The 17,250-nt window shown below is 45.7% G+C and overlaps 1 protein-coding gene and 1 pseudogene across 1 annotated transcript in view; both read left to right on the top strand.

Annotated features, from left to right (window-relative positions):
• The window catches only part of TMEM132D (transmembrane protein 132D), a 554,840-nt gene that overhangs the window by 438,155 nt on the left and 99,435 nt on the right, over positions 1-17,250 (top strand). The gene's annotated exons all lie outside the window — the stretch shown is intronic.
• LOC112813616 (U6 spliceosomal RNA) lies at positions 16,803-16,902 on the top strand (annotated as a pseudogene).

Genomic DNA, 17,250 nt, shown 5'->3' with positions numbered 1-17,250 from the left:
AGTCGCTTTGCAGCCTTTTGCAGTAGGATGCCTGCCCTATGCATATGGTAACTTGCTGTCTGAGATGGAAACCCAAAAGCCTCTGGGAACGGAGGCTGAGATGAAGGGAGTCAGGCAGGAAGGACGGCCCCCCCGGGAAATAGAGCTCTCCCTGCAGGAGACCACTGCTTCTCCACTCATTCCCATGCCACCAAGCCAGAAGTGCACCCAGGGTTGGCAGGTTTTCCAGTTTTCCAATAAAAGCTATAACGCAGTATTTTTATGTGAAACTTCCTGATTTTTGAAGTCTGGCGAGTAATTCCTTTTTTTTTTTTTTTAAACACCAGACAGGCTCAACAGAACACATTTGCGGGCCAGGTCTGGCTTCTGGGATGCCAGTTCTCACGTTCTGTTGGATAGCAGGTCGATTTTCTTCTGCTTTTGCCACCTTTCCTCATGCTTGCTTGTTAGCCCAAAGCAATGGTGTGTCCTCTACAAACACCCACTCTCACTGTGCTTTACAAACACACCATTACCCTATAAAGATATGGGGAATGGAAGTTTTGACTTACCAGCTGACATCAGAAATCTACTAAGGGTAAGAACTGTCTTTATTAAAAAAAAAATGTTCTAATGAGTAAAAAAATTAGCTGTACACAAATGTTGATAGAAGTTTTATTCATAATTGCCCCCAATTGGAAGCAACCCAGATGTCCTTCAGTAGGTGAATAACCTGCTACCTCCAGGCAGTGGGATATTATTCGGCACATAAAGGAGAGCTATTGAGTTGATCCCCGGATTTTGATTTTTGGTAGTAAGCCAATCCTAAATCTGTCCTCTTTGTTTTTCCTGATTTCCAATTCATTTGTGGTCCCTTTCCAATTTCTCCATCTCAGACCCACAATGCACAAAGCCATGTGAAATGTTTACCCTGTTCCTGTCCCTGTGGGAAAAATGCCCCTTAACACAGGAGCCCCCAGCCCCTCCTCCCCATGGGGCATTAAGATTCCAGATGCCAACCTAAGTCAGGTACCTGCTTCGTTTACTCAAGAAAACCAAATCAATCAAAATGAGAACATTTCAACGGTTGATTAAAATTCCAAGATGTGATAGTAGTAGAAGTAATTATCTACAATGTATTCAATCAGTTGTTAGCTAAACCCATAAAAAAATTAATCAAGAATAATTTGCTATTTGATATTGACATTTTATATTTCTCATTTGTGCTAAGGAAAATCCCATTAAAGAGTCTAATTTACTTTGCATTAAGCTCACCTTTACAAGAATCGAAATCAAGTCTTGCCAGATGATAATAATGAAATTCAAAATAACTGGAGATGAAGTCCCCTGTGAGCAAGGAAACAAGCCACGGGCCAGACTCTTTCGGGCGGTTCTGTTCTGGTGTGTGCCACAGTGTATTTGGTCAGCAGCTGCCTGTGCTGCAAAGAGTAGGACTCAGTTAAGCTGGTCCTTGTACACACCCACCCACTCCCAACTTCCACCCAACCTGTCGGGCCTTTTACAACATACAAGCAGCAAGGCAGGCATTACCTAGACGTGGTGTAGATACAATGTATACAAATTACACTTGGCCTTGCCCTGTCATTGAAGAGGTGCAGGATTTGTTCATACATGGTGCGTTCAACCCTCCTGGCTTCTAAGCTCGAACGTCCTCATCTGTAAAATCGAAATCAGAAATGCCTATGACAAGGAATAGCGGGGAGCAAGTAATAGTGTTTTTAACTGCAACAAATACGAGACTCTATCTGCTTACATCACATCTGAAGTAAGCACTTAGTGATTTGTGTTATAGCTCATCTGTTTTGCTCAGAGGTGGCAAAATGTGTGTGTGTGTGTGCGTGTGTGTGTGCGTGTTCAGGTGCATGCCCGCGAGCTTTGCTTCGCCATGCTGGGATGGAAGGCTAAATCAGGCTGTTGGTTTTGAGTGGAATTCTGAAGCTGAGTCTAGGTTTTGTAGCCAGAATGGGATCCATTAACAATGTCTTCCGTAGACAAGACGCGGCAAGGGCAGTACTTGTGGACCCTAGTCTAAAAATATTGCCTCTCTCACTAGACAAGAGTGTCCTCAAGAATGTTTTATTCATCTTTCAATTCCCACTGTCTGGCATTTTGTAGCAGCTCAATAACAATTAAATGATTAAAGAAGTAATCAATGGACTTCAGTAAAAATAAAATCTCCGGGGTGATTACTGAAAATAGGGGCAAAATGAGTGTTTAACTTCTGAAAATAGAAAAGGAAGAAAAATCAAAAGAAGGGAGAGAAATAACAGCCGCAAACACCAAACAAAACAAAACAAGAAAGTGTAAGAAGAGAAGAAATAAGAAATAAAACAAGCTTTAAAAGCCAGGGCAAATAGAGAGCACAAAACATATATAGCACAAAATAAATTAATTCAAATACATAGGTAATGACCTCCAATGAAAATGAAATAAACTTTGCAATTAAAAGACCAGGATTGTCAGACTAAATTTAAAAATGTGTATAGACTCCAACAGTACACTTTCATTAAATATGTACACGCATGCGTGCACGCGCCCTAAAAATTAAGAACACGAAAGATTGAAAGCAGAAGCTTAGAAAGCCATACTCAGCCACCCCTGACCAAAAAGGAAGTTAGTGTGGCCATTTAACTATCCGGTGAAATAGACATTAAGGCAAAAAGTATAAGTAGACGCGAAAATGGTCCCTGGCCATGTATACACATTCCATACACTTGGTGCGTGCATCAGTATCTCACCAAAAAGGATAGGCTCCTGAAGCTTACTCCCCGCCTAGGAGGAAATGCCACTTTCTTGGATGCGAGGAAACCTCTCTAGAATGGAGGAGGATTGAACTTAAAACTGGTGGATGGGAGAGGCTCTGGAACCTGTTTTAAAAGCATAGGGCCACAGCCATTCTTGGAATGGTATTTTGACTGATGGACTCTAGGGTCCCAACTGAGAACCTTTGAACACTAGACATGGAAGTCACGAAGCGCCCCTTGGCCAAAGTGCCCGGGGTCGGTGGATCAGTCTTCAGTGTCTCACTCTCTCTTTCTGTCTCCCTCAGATTACTGACATTACAGGAGATACTGATTTTTTTCTGCTTCCTAAATAAGTCTGGTCTCCCTCTCATGCATTCACCCTTAGAATTACAGTGCCTCCTCTGCATCATCCATTCAGTAAATATTTCGGGTCATCCACTCTTTTCCCAGCACTCCGGTAGGAGTCAGAGATAAAATGTGAACAAAAGATACTTGATCTCTTCTCCCGGGGACCCAGAATGTGAGGAAGACAGAACTTCATCAAATAATTAACACAAATGCACATAAAGCTTGCCCTCTGATGAATGCTATGAAGGAGAGATAGAACATGCTGGAACAGCTGCAGGGCACTGGTTGGCTTATTTAGACAAGCAGAGGATGCTTCTCCAAGGAAGTGTTGGTCAGAGACCTGAAGGGTGAATGGGAGGAAGCCGGTGGCTAGGTCTGGGTGGTGCTGCACACTGAGGAAATCGCATACACAGAGCACGTGGGCAGGAGGGAACATCATGCAGGGATGCACGACCCAGAGCACAGAGAGCAGGAAGACTGTCTCCAAAGTGTGCGTGGGCAAGTGGCAAGTGGCCGCATCACCCAGGGCCTCGTGGGCCACGTCAAGGAAGGTGTTGGCTGTTCTAAGAGCAGTGGAAAATAATTGAGGTTGAGTTTTGTCCAGGGATGGGTAAGGGGATGGGGTGTCAAGAATGGGAAGGGCACTTCTGGCTGGAGTATAGTGAACAGATTATTAAATGGGGTTCAGGAGCAGTGGACCAACGGGGGAGTTCTTTGTAGTGTCACAACTCAGGCAGGAGAAAATTGCAGCTCGGATGAGGGTGTCTGCGGTCTGGGGTGGTTGTGATGGGTATGGAGAGAAGCCGATGGGCTTGAAGGAGGTTCAGAAAGTTGAATGGACAGGACACAGTGATGGATGGTTGGATAGGGAAGTAAAGGAAGTCTGGGAGCTCCCTAGGCTGATGGCCTGGGCACCTGGATGGAAGGTGGTGTCATTCTCCGAGATGGGAAAACTCAAGTTTGGGGAAGATCATGAACTTGGGTAGGCGTATGTTGATTTTGAAGTAAGTACCTTAGAAACTGGGCGTTAGTGCAAATATACCCAAGGCCCAGTGCCTGGACTTTGGAGAGGTCAGCCTGGGGGAGGGAATATCTGTAAAACGGTAATGCTGACACAGGTTGAATTCAACACTCAGAATCGCAAGGGTTTTACTTTTTTAAATCGCAAATCAAGAAATTATTCTGCATGCTGAGGCTGCTAACTTGCCTCATTCTCCTGCTCTCTGATGTTACAGTTTGGGAACAATGTACTGTCTAGGTTGATACATTCTCATTGGGGATAATCTTGAAGTTCTTATTCATTCAACAAAAAGTTTCAGAGAATTTATGATACCCTGCTGCTTCAGCTCCTCTCTGATGTAACATCTGCCCGAGCATCCTAATTACTGCCACCCTCGGGAAAATGCAAACCCGTTTACTGAACCCAAACCAAGAGCGAACAAACTTACATTAGCTACAGAATAGGAGATGAGAGGTCCACGGTGACATGAAAGGAAACCAGGGACTCATTTTATACATAAAACAAACAAATAGTCATACATACTGGAAAAAGTCCTAGAGGATATACATCAAAATCCTAACGGTGGTTCTGTCTGGGTAGCAGGATTACCGCATATCTCTGTTTACTTCTTTACCTGTCTATGTATTTTCCAAGTGCTCTACAGTAAAGCTGACGAAGGTTTTATCTCTAATGCAAGAAAATGACCATCCATCTATTTGGACCAGGAGGCAACCTGAGAGCCATTTTTGCCTTTCCCCTGCTAAGAGAAGGCCAATTCTGTTAAGGTGTTGAGGGGGGATATGTTCAGGAAATCTGGTTCCAGACCCAGAGGACTAAAATCACAATTGTTCCAAACAAAGCGTATTTATGTCCTTGGGCTGCCGTAATAAATGACCACAAACTCAGATGTCCTAAAACAGGAGCACAGCTCCAGAGGTGGGAGTCTGAAGTCTCGGTGTGGGCGGGGCTGTGCGCTCCGAAGGTTCAGGGAGAAAGCCCAGGTATGTATCCACCTGGTGACTGTATCAACAACCTGTGATTTATCCACGTAGCGAAATGTTACTTCACATAAAAATGAAAAGGACGAACAAACACACAACAACATAGATCAGTCTCAGCAACATCATGCTAAGTGGAAGGATGTATTGTCTGATGACTCATATATGAAATCCCCGGGGAATGCACAGGTGTGGTGGGAAAGTGGGCGTCTTAAATGAGGAGGGAAGCCTGACCATATAGGGGCACAAAGGAACTTTATTTAGAGGCTATAGGATTCTCTAAAATTGGGTTCTGGTGATAGTTGTTCAGTTGTATACATTTACTAAAACCCATCAAATTATACATTTAAAATGGTTAAATTCACTTTATGGAAACTTAAGTAAAGCAGTTAGGAAACACATAATATGACTGGGACTGGTCTCTCAAGGAGAAGAGGAAAACACACACACACACACACACACACACACACACACACAAGAATTTAGTGCAATGCTCTGTTCTCACAGAAAGAGAGAGGCCATAAATTCAAGTTTTAATTTGACTAGAATTTTTATTGAAGTTATTCAGTAAAGCTCACCGTGTCACCCTTAATGAAGTGTCTCAAATATGCCTTAAATACACATTTAATGTACATCTAATGAGACTCTTCGGCCAACTAATTATTAGGCATGTTTAATGGGGTTTAACAATTGCAAGGGAGAAGCATAAGCCCTTTCTACATGGATTTATCCTTATCAAAATACTTTTAAGATAATGGATTTCACCCACATAGATTGCCTTTGTGAATAAAAATCATTACGTTCGCCCACAATAATAGTACTTCTATTTCTATCAGTTATTAAAACCTATCCAATTAACATAAGGAGTTGTTACTATTGGCATTCTTTATGGATTTGTGATTCTGTGTAGCTGTGGTATTTTAAAGAGATTTAGATAAAATTGGAAATTGCATGAAATGTACTTCATTTTGGAAAAGAAGCAGCAAAGAAACATTGGTTTTGTGTTTGGGGCACGTGAGAACAGACCGCAGGTTACTATAAATCAGATTTTGGAGAAATGTAGATTTTTCAAGGTACAAGTTTTGAAAGCCAAAGTCAAACTCAAATTTATGTTCTTGAGCACACAGAGTGAGCATTAACATAAATTCCGTTGCTACCCATCTGAAAAGATTAGGTATTTAGCAGTTGCTGCCATGCCTACAATGAGAGAGGATTGGAAGCCTTTACTTGTGTGTCATTTCTAAGAATATTTTTTACAAGACTGATTATGTCTCTTCATAATCGCTTCTTGGGTTTCACATTTCCAAATCTCCCTAGATTTGCAAATGAGCAGCAGTAGTGAGCGAATGACACCGGGAGAGGAAAGAACCTTTTTTCTAGCAACCGGGGTCACACTCACCCACTTCCTTATCCAGGGAGGAGGGGCCCCCGTGCTGCATCCCTGCTGCACCCCTGCTGCACCACGGGTTGGGAGCAGCAGTGGGCTGGACACACAATGTCCTTGTGCCCGTCCGTTTTACCGTCCGTCTAGAGCAGGTGGTTGCTTAGAAGCCTAAACAAGTAAACTTAATGACCTAATCATTTTTATCTTTGGATCATTTTAATAATCACATTTAATTTAACAAATTAAACTTGAAATAAACGTGAACAGAAGATAATCTCCCACCGTTAAGGGCTACACAGTTGAAGAGGGGACGTTCTAATGGGGAACGGATGGGGGCGTTGTGCACTGGAGTCTGGGACTAGCAGTAGTCGCGGATGCGGTCGCCATGGAGGTGATGATACTGCACAAGACAGAGGGTGGGGGCGGGCTGGGGATGTGAGGTCCGGCCTCGCGCCTGCCCCTGTCTCACTTGGAATCTCAGGCCCGGATCACTGTGCGACACGCAAGTCAAAGCTCACATCCGTCGCTCTTCCTGAATTCTACTCTGTGCATGTGTACTTCCCTTGCTCTCTTTACTTTATGGCGCCATCACTTCCTTCCAATATTCCTTAAACATGGAGCAGTGGCACTGCTTTTGCGTGGCACTAGTTTGCTGATTGCCCTCTCTGCTGGGTCATGTGTCTTGGGCCGCGCTCTTGTGTGCGTGTGTTTTATAGACCCAACAGGGTGGGGAGGCGGGGTGCTTCTGAATCACTAAGGAAAGTGGCCATCCATGGTGGGCAAATGTAATTTCCAGCAGATCTCAAACTTTGTTGTCTATTAGAATCGCCTGGGGAGATTTTAAATTTCTGAAGGTCCCGACTGCAACCCGAACCAGTTCAATCAGAATCTCAGTGCAAGAGCCAGCATCAGCATTGTTTAATCTCCCCAGGTGATTCCAGCAGGTCCCTACGTTTGGAAATCATGGAGCTAGAATCCCCAGTGACGACATAAAACATTCCTGACATCTGGGACTCACTCCCCAGAGATTCTGGTGTAATTGGCTTGAGGTAGATCCCCAGCATTGGTATATCTTGTCAGATCTCCCTGTGACCTTGGTTAAGAACCACTGTTCTGGACCCAACCTCAGGTGTGCCAGAACCTTAGGAAGACAAGGCGGTTTGACTCTGATGCATCTGACATTTTTCACAGCCCTGGCTACACATTGTGGTGGCTTGACTGAAGGTGATTTTTTTCCTGGAAGTATTAAGCTGTTGGCTAGAATCAGGGTTACCATCTCAGCCTGCTGATTTTGAGCAAACCGACAGCCAGGGAGGGATTAACCCCATGACCTTGGACTCCTGAATGCCATGCTCTGACCAGCTGGACTCAGCAGCAGCAGGTGCTTTCTTGGCTGCACATCAGTGGGAGCATTCCTGCCAAAGTCCAGCCTAATTAAATAAAAAAATAATGATGACCACACAAGGTGGTGATCACCCGGTGATCCCAGCAAGTGCAGCAACACTCCCCGATGTTCTCGCTCCGCATTAGGTGGCATCCGATGAAGGTAGGTTGCTTTAAACGTGTGGCTCATTTTCCACTGCAAGTCTTATGAATGTGACGAGATTTCTTCAGTCTACTCAGGCAGTGTGGAAGCTAGAGATATCTACAAGGATCCACCAATGATGCATTTAGCTTTCAACATGGAAAAAAATACTGAAGGGAACATGACCATAAAGCAAGTTACCTGTTGAAAGTGGGAGAAGGTATTTGCAAATGACATTTTTCAGATAAAGGGCTGGTATCCAAGATCTATAAAGAACTTCTCAAACGCAACACCCAAAAAAACAAATAACCCAGTCAAAAAATGGGCAGAAGACATGAACAGACACTTCTCTAAGAAGACATCCAAATGGCCAACAGACACATGAAAAAATGTTCATCATCATTAGCCATCGGAGAAATACAAATCAAAACCTCCATGAGATAGCACCTCACACCGGTCAGAATGGCTAAAATGAATAAGTCAGGAAACGACAGATGTTGGCGAGGATGCGGAGAAAGGGGAACCCTCCTACGCTGTTGGTGGGAATGCAAGCTGGTGCAGCCACTCTGGAAAACAGTATGGAGGTTCCTCAAGATGTTAAAAATAGAGCTACCCTGCCACCCAGCAATGCTATTGCTGGGTATTAACCCCAAAGACACAGATGTAGTGAAAAGAAGGGGCACCTGAACCCCAAAGTTCATAGCAGCAGTGTCCAAAATAGCCAAACTGTGGAAAGAGCTGAGATGCCCTTCAAACAGACGAATGGATAAAGAAGATGTGGTCCATACATACAATGGAATATTACTCAGCCTTCAGAAAGGATGAATACCCACCATTTCTATTGACATGGATGGAATTGGAGGGGATTATGCTAAGTGAAATAAGTCAAGCAGAGAAAGACAATTATTATACGGTTTCACTCATATGTAGAACATGAGGAATGGCGTGGAGGACCACAGCGGAAGGGAGGGAAAACTGAATGGGAAGAAATCAGAGAGGGAGACAAACCACGAGAGACTCTGGACTCCGGGAAAGAAACTGAGGGCTACAGAGGGGAGGGGGTGAGGGGACAGAGTGACCAGATGATGGGTATTAAGGAGGACACGTGGTGTGATGAGCACTGGGTGTTTACGCAACTAATGAATCGTTGAACACTACATCAAGAAACTAATGAGGTACTATATGTTGGCTAACTGAACATAATAAAAAATTTTTAAAAAGAAAGTGGGAGTTGACTGAAAGAAATCCCACGAGGGAACCCTTGATGGGCCCTGCGCTGAAGGCAGAGCTCACGGGGTGTCTCCTGGAGGTGCTCAGGGCTGGGTGTGGAGTGACACCACAGCCCTGCCCTTCTGGAGCTTATATCCTGATGTGGTCAAACAGGCAGTAGATTCATAGCAAAAAGTGATTTCTGGGAGTGACAAGGATGATGGAGTCAAATGCCAAGAAGGGTGGTTAAAAGGCTTTACCATAACCCTGGGTATGCATCCTGGTGGCTCGAGTGAAGTTGATAGCAGTGGAGGTGGAAAGAAGTGGGTGGGTGTGCAGAACATATTGGAGCTGGTGCTCCAGGGATGCTCTGATGGATAGGACATGGGTGTAGACTAAAGAGTGAATCCTGACCCCTGAGGCTCTGGCTGCACCAACCAGGTGCCAGGTGGTATGAAGTACTGTTTGCAATTCTGAAAAGAGGAGAGATTCAAGGTGGGGGGATATCAAGCGTTCTGTTTGGGACCCAGGGAGCTGGGCACACCCCAGTGGACAGGTTGGGGAGGCAGGGGAATATCTGAGCTGGGAGCTCGTGGCAGAGGTCAGAGCTGGAGACGTCAGTCGGCCAGTGAGCAGAACACAGATATCCCAGGAGTGGATGAGATCACCTCCAAGGTTTTGGTCTTCCACGGCCACGTGGCACCACCGCCCCTCTGAAAACAGAAGTGCTTTGCTGTAGACCCATTTCTCTGTATTTTCAAATGGGTGACAGTAAGATCGGTGTCTGTGCGCTTGTTCACGGAGCTTCGTCTTGCAGGAGGGCCTGTAGTCATTTTCATTTTCGTCAAGCATGCGTGGTACTCCTCTGTCTTTCTCGGAGGACTTCCTACCCAGCCAACCACAGCTGAGAACCATGGAATCCTAGGCCTTGGTACTGAGAAGAGATGGGACAATTAAGGCTTCAGCTGGGAGAGTGGCCAAGAATGCTGATTCTGTTCCTCATACAGGTAGTACCCACACCCCCACCTCCCAGAAAGGGAAGGAGAGATCTAAGAAATATTTCCGTGGCCTGTAGTGCATCATGGGGCTGAAGTCAATGCATGGATGGTCATGGTCATTTAGAAATCCCAGACTCACCTTCCCCGGCCTCCCAGAATAATCTTAATTGCATCCCCCCCACAATTCCTAATTAGTGTGGGCTCAAGGCATGCAAATTCATTTCTGCATTAGCCTAAGAAAAACATAATTAAGAAGTTGTCTGGTGAAGGAAAGAAAAAGCCCATAATGTATTCCAGGGCCAAACTGCAGATGACTTTTGGACTGCACACGATTTCAGATTAGCCACACCACTGAATCTTCATTAGCATAGATAATCAAGACCTGGCTCCAGGCCCCCCAGTAAGTCTGGCTGAATCCCTGTGGCTTATAGGTCAAAAAAGGACTCAAAACCACTTACAGTCCCTCTGGAGGGTTGGGGTTCCAAACAAGATCAACTTTTAGGTGCCCAGTTAGTCAAATGAAGTCCTGGAGTAGCCCTTTGATGTTTATTAATTTTGTATGACCTTTACATACTGACTGAATTAATTCCTTAGTTTCATGTACCATAAAACCAATAGGCTTCTTCCAGCCTACGGAAAATTCTGTTGCCTTTGACAATTTGACATGCATTTTTCTGTAGTGATAAAGAAAGGGGCTGACAGCTCGTTTAGTTAAAGGCTACAGGCAAAAAATCCCCCCAGTTTCAAAGAGCAAATACTTTATAATATCAAGAGGACTCTATCAACAGACATAAATTAAATATTCATGCCGAGTTTCACAGAACTGCAACTCTTTGGAGCCAAGGAAGAAGTGAAATTTCTCCTAAGAACCATCATCGACGTCCACAATTGTCAATCTTGGATATTCATTGAGGGTACTCAGCAGCATTTTGTAATATTTTCAGTTTTCTCATCAGGGAAAGCAGTACATCCCTAGATTTATAATCTCTGACACACGCAGTAGCCTGCTTTGAAAAAAAAAAAAAAACAGAAAAGTTATGAAAGTTATAAAGCCACTTTCTTAGTCCTGTGTCCTTAACATCTCCTACACGTTTTCACTTGAGCTGTTGGGATCGGGCGATGTTTACATCCCAGACTGCTGGATCACACATGGGTTGGCAGTCTCGAAGCAGCCATACAAGGTATCCCAGATTCAGAGCCTCCCACGGCCAGCCACATTGCAGAAAGGAGATATGAACTATGGTGGAAGGGAGAAGAATCACTACTCTGTGCCCACCGAATGGGGCCCCAGAATTGCCTGTTCTAATGATTCAAGACAAACCAGAAATCCAGATGTTTGCATATCTCCCAATTTTTAAATATTGTGATCAATTGAAAAGGATTCAATCTGTACAGTTCAAGCAACACATTCCGTGGGCTGGATTCAGTGCCCAGAACCCTAATGTGCAGTGATTTGAGTGGTGTCAGAAGAAATGACCGTTGCAGAATGGAAGACATTGAAGTTCTCAGCCTTGAGGAACATCCTTCGGCCATAAAAGGAGTGAAGCCTCAGACACGGACGACAAGCATGGTTGGAGCCTGACGATGTGATACCTCTTGAAAGAAGCCGGTCACGGAAGACCGCGTATCGCGTGATTCACCTCCTCCAAAATGTCCAGAACTGGGAAATTCATAGAGACGGAACGCAGATTAGCTCTGGCTTTGGGGCCAGAGCCAGGGTGGTGCTCCGAAGGGAAGAATACTCACAGGGTACAGGGCTTCTTTTCAAGATGATAGAAATGTTCTAAAATAGACTGTGGCGATGGTTGCACACATCTTCGAGTATATTGAAAAGTGATGAATTGCACACTTCAAATGGGTGAATTGTAGGGTGTGTGAGTTAAGTCTCAGTAAAGCTGTCCCCACAATACAACATTAACAACACCAAAAAACCACCATACCTTGAGCAAAGAGCTGAAATTTTCAGCATACAGAGCCAACGCCCCGAAGTTTTACTGTCACACCACACCCCTGCCCAGCCTACTGGACAAATCCCCCTAAAACTCAACTCAAAAGTTAAACTTTTGGGGCGCCTGGGTGGCTCAGTCGTTAAGCGTCTGCCTCCGGCTCAGGTCATGATCCCAGGGTCCTGGGATCATGCCCCACATCGGGCTCCCTGTTCTGCAGGAAGCCTGCTTCTCCCTCTCCCGCTCCCCCTGCTTGTGTTCCCTCTCTCGCTGTGTCTCTCTCTGTCAAATAAATAAAATCTTTGAAAAAAAAAGTTAAACTTTTGCCTTATTTCTAGAAAATTCAGGATGATGGTAGTTCGCCTGTTCACTCAGCCTCTCTTCCTGCTGAGAAGGTCTGGGACATTCTTCCACATGTCCTGTTGCCAAGGATTAAAAAGGAACAAAAAAACCCCATTATTTTCTACACTCTCTTCAGTGCCGTGATGTCCCATCAGCCCCAAGCTCACACTTAAAGCCAGGCCTGTACTGTAGTCTCCTCTCTTCCTTGGAAATCCCACTTTGAAAACACTAATCTTATGGATAAAATTGGCTTAAAGTCTTAAACTCGTTAATATGCCTTTGTCTTTTCAATCAGGAGGATATAGACAGCCCATTTTGTGGGGACGGAGGGTTCATCCAAACCCCTCTCCTTAATACAATACAACTGAACACATGGGATTTATCCACATCATAAAGTGCTTTTTGGAGTCCTTTTTTTCTTTCTTTTTTTTAATGTAGAGCCTGTTTGCTTAGCATCTCTAAAGAAGCTCGTGTTATTTTTGTCATTTAGAGTCTTCTGTGGCAGTTAATGCAATAAATAAAATAAATAAAAATATTTGACCACATCCTTGAGGATGTCAAGAACGCTTGGTCAATTGGCTTAGCCGCTTTCGGAGTTTGAACAGTGGCAGGAGCCTGGCCCGAGGGCCCCCCCACAGTTACGTGCTCCTCCTGGAGGGGATTTCAGTAATGTGCTCTAATCAGCTTAAGGAGTTAATTAAACAGTTGTCACTTAGCTCCTTAATTCTGAAACTTGATGCTAAATAAGATTTGAAATTAGTTATGCAAAACTGAGCAGTGCTTTTGTGATACCCGATTTCTTCAGGTGGCACAGAATAAAGGAGGCATTGTTCCCAGACAGCGGGGGCCGTGGGGTGACCCGGAGAAATGGACTGGGGTCCTGGGAAAACATTTGCCTTGCTGGGGAGTGCAGGCAACCAGGCAAGAGTTCAAAATCTCGCCCTTTTTATCCAAAAGGGACCTCACGGTGAGGGGTGATTATCATCTACCAGGATAGAAGTCACCAGCTGGAGCTTATAGGTCAATGTGCCCTGTAAATGTGTTTTGTTCAGAGTTCTCAGTGATTTTTACAAAAGGTGAGCCAAATGTGAAAATCAGGAGCTTTTACATAAAAATAACGATTCTTGGCTTCTCTCAAAAAATCAGGAAACATGCAAACTTGGGTTTGTGTTCCTGCAAGGCAATACTTCGGTAGAGCTGAAGTTGTCTCCTTCTGATTGAGCGTGTGATCCTGGCTCACCTGGTTATGGATGAACTCAGAGTTTCGATGCCACGTCCCAGGATATGTGTCTTGGCCAGGATGTGGTGGCGGTGTAGGCAGGAGCAGGCTGTATGAGAATTGCCCCATCCCTTGACATGCCTGTGTGTCCTTACCTGGTGGCTCTGAGAACCCCCATAAGAAAGGTGCAAATGAGCAGAAAAGCTCAAGGTCCAAGCTGCATTGCCCTGGGGTCCTGCCCAGAGGCTCCTCCAGAGATAATCCTGACGTAGATTTGCATGAGGAATGAACATGGCCAAGAACTCATGATTCTCTGTGCATCCAGCCATCCTATGGCAAGCCTGTGTGCACCGGACACTGAACAGAACTCAGCGCTCAGGACAGCGGAGCCCTGGCTCATCCAGGAGTGGACGCGGCCAGTGAGAATAACACGCAATCCACATCGCCCTTGAAAACTCCTCAGACCACTCAAAAAAACACAATCTCTAAACCTCAAAACCTCCATTTTTCCTTCATCGTTGAAACAGGTTATTGCTCCTTGGTTGAGCGCCACGTGAGGTGGCAGGCTCATGCTTGGGGATCCTGTGTGCGAACAATACACCCTGACTGCTCAAGTTCCCGTCAGTGCTGTAAGATGCTCCCCCTGTGGGTGGTGTGGGCTCCTGCCAGCCCCCGTGCTCTCCCTCCAGGACAGAGCCCGGGATCACGGGAGCGCATGGTGGTTATGTGTCCCGGCCTCTCCCCTTCCGTTGCTCCCTGCTTCTCTCCTTCCCCCTCCCCCCTCGCTTTTTCCTCTTGCCAAGAACATACTGAATTCCTATAAGTCGCCACATGTCTTATGATACTGCTAATAACCAACCTCACTGAAAATCTGGTAATGCCAAGCACTGCTTGAACACTCGACATGCCGCAACGTACCCACCGCCCCTCACAACAACTGTCCGAGGTAGATGCTATTCAGAACCCCGCTTTCCAGATGAGGGAAACGGGGGACAACAGTTTAAGTAACTCGCAGAGTCACATGACTGGCCTAGTAGGTATGGAAAGTTGGGTTCCACGTCACGCCCGTCTGGCTCGGAGCCAGCGTTCCTCACTCTGGGCTACTGCCTCCACATCGTAGGTAATATCTCTAATAAACCAGAAACAGTAACACTGATTATATCCACCTGGAGGCATTAAGAAAGATGTAGCATTTGAGTTGGGCCTTGAGCTTATTACCTTGGGATCATTTTTAATAGGAAGCTCCATTGGCATAAAAAACTACAATGTAAGAAATTTATTTGTACTTCGTTTCGAAGGGTACATGTACCTCATCCAGCCAGCCGGCTCTAGCCCCACGAAGCCCTGTGCTCAACAGAAATCCAGGATTTCCCTCCTGCTTGTGCTTTTTAAAATTTTCTCCCATCCTTTGATGCATGTATTTATTAAAACAAGCCCTGAATCTGGTAAAGGGAAAGCAGCAGAGGTGATCAGTGAGGCCTGGACACAAATAGGAGGAGGAAATAGGATGGAGTCCAGGACACAGTTCAGCCCGGTGCTCACGGTTGCCCCACCCCCACCCCCAGGGGACATTTGGCGAAGCCCGGAGACATTTTCCGTTGTCACAGCGGGAAGGAGGCCATTATTGGCAGCTAGTGGGCTGAGTCCGGGGCTACGGCTAAATATATAAAGTGCACACAATAGCCTGATAACAAGGAATTATCTGGCCCCAAACATCAGTAGCCTGGGGCCTAAGGATACATTTGTGTGAGTATCAGAGATCCATTGTCAGTTTTCGGCTTCTGGATTCAACCTTTGTACAAAGCATGGGAGGCTTCATTATATTTCAGGACGCAGTATAGATGTTATCAACCTTGAGAGCATAAAAGTATCCACTAGGAATGAGAAACGTTGGCAGGTCAGGGTGGCTGGAAGAACAGACGGTAGTTGGAGGCGGGCTCATACGGTGCGTGGGGGTTTCGCGTGTGCGTGGCTGTGCCAGGGAACACACCGTGGCCATGCCACAACAGCCACGTATGTTTCCGTCAGGGTTCTGGGAGTCAATGGGACTCGGCTCGGGGGCTTCTGCTGGGGCGGGGAGTCCCCTCAAAGGCTTCCTTGTGGACACATCTTGGGGGGGTGGGCGCCGGATTTCAGCTGTGGCCGTGGGCCAGACCACCTGCGCTGGCCCCTCTGTGTGTCTGGACTTCCGTGCACCTTGGCGGCTGAGTTCCGCGAGCAAGCATTGCCGGGGAGAGAACCCAGTGGAAGCTAGATCACCTTCTATGGCCGAGCCTCCCAAGGGACACATTCTCGACGGCAGGCGTGAGTCCCCGCGGCCAGCCTGTACCGAAGGCGGGGGCCACCAGAGCTCCCGCCGCTGCGTAGGAGGAGCGTCCAAGCCTCTGCAGACACAAGCCCTCAGGAATTGACACATTATCTCTTGATTAGAGGTGTGTGTGCTTAAGTTATAAATAAAGCCAATGGGGGAACCAAAACAGGAATCTAATTATACTGGTTGAGAAAGGAGAGAGAGAGATGAGGTTTCAGCTGTTGTGCCAGAAAACCAGATAACGGCTAAGCCGGCCATATCAAGAAAGTGTAGCGGATCGTGTTGTTGAGATGGATGAAAAGCCTTCCTAACAGATGAAGCAAAAGTGGTTGCCCGAGGGGAACAAAATCGGGATAAGGAATGGGGATCAGGATGGCCTTTTGCGGCACTTTATGATAAACCTTTTCACATACGTGGTGTTTTATCAATGAGCTTGCTTGACCTTGATAAAAAATTTTTAATTCACATAGAAAGGAATAAGCACCGTGCATCTGGCTCATTATCAACGGCTTCCAGAAGACAGTCTGCCCAGCGGAAGGGGTGCGCTGTCTCCAGCCTCGTGTGGGCTCGGCCCTGTGGCATCTCGCTGCTTCCCTGTGGGTGGAAGGATAATTTTATTTTACCTGGTATGGCTGCTAACATGCAGTAATTCTCCATACTGTGCCACAGCCATGAAGCTGAGGGGCTGATGCACTTTAAAAGCAGAGTGATTTATAAATTCGTTTGCAATGCAGGCCAAATTGACTGATGCTCCCCACTTGCTAAAAGCAGCTCACGGGTGCTCACTTCAGCAGCACGGAGACTAAAATTGGAACGACACAGAGAAGATTAGCCTGGCCTTCGTGCAAGGATGACACACCAATTTGTTCCATATTTTTAAAATATACAAATAAAGGTAAAATAAAAGAAGCGCCCAGGCTATTTAGAGTGATGCAGCATTGTGGCTAATAGGATGTAGTGTTTCTGGGGTCCTGTACTAGCTCTTCTGTTCTCATGGGGCATGAATGAGGAACTGCAGCCCATCATCTACTAAGTGTCTGCTGTTTACCGGGGGCACAGGCTGAAATAACAGAGCTTGAACAAACAAGCAAAAGACAAGGACCGGGTGACGAGTCATTATTGTAGTCATCAGGTTATTGATCTTTGTTGGGAAATGAATTGAAAAGACTTAGGAAATTAAGCACGGTTGAGAAATCACAATGAGGAAGAGAGAAGCTGCAGAGATG

Source organism: Callorhinus ursinus, unplaced genomic scaffold (assembly GCF_003265705.2).
Source record: "Callorhinus ursinus isolate GAN/ISIS: 27379988/994484 unplaced genomic scaffold, GSC_fseal_2.0 scaffold97, whole genome shotgun sequence".
Lineage (NCBI taxonomy): Eukaryota > Metazoa > Chordata > Mammalia > Carnivora > Otariidae > Callorhinus > Callorhinus ursinus.
The sequence above is the reverse complement of the archived record's forward strand: the minus strand, read 5'-3'. Positions and strand labels throughout refer to the sequence as shown.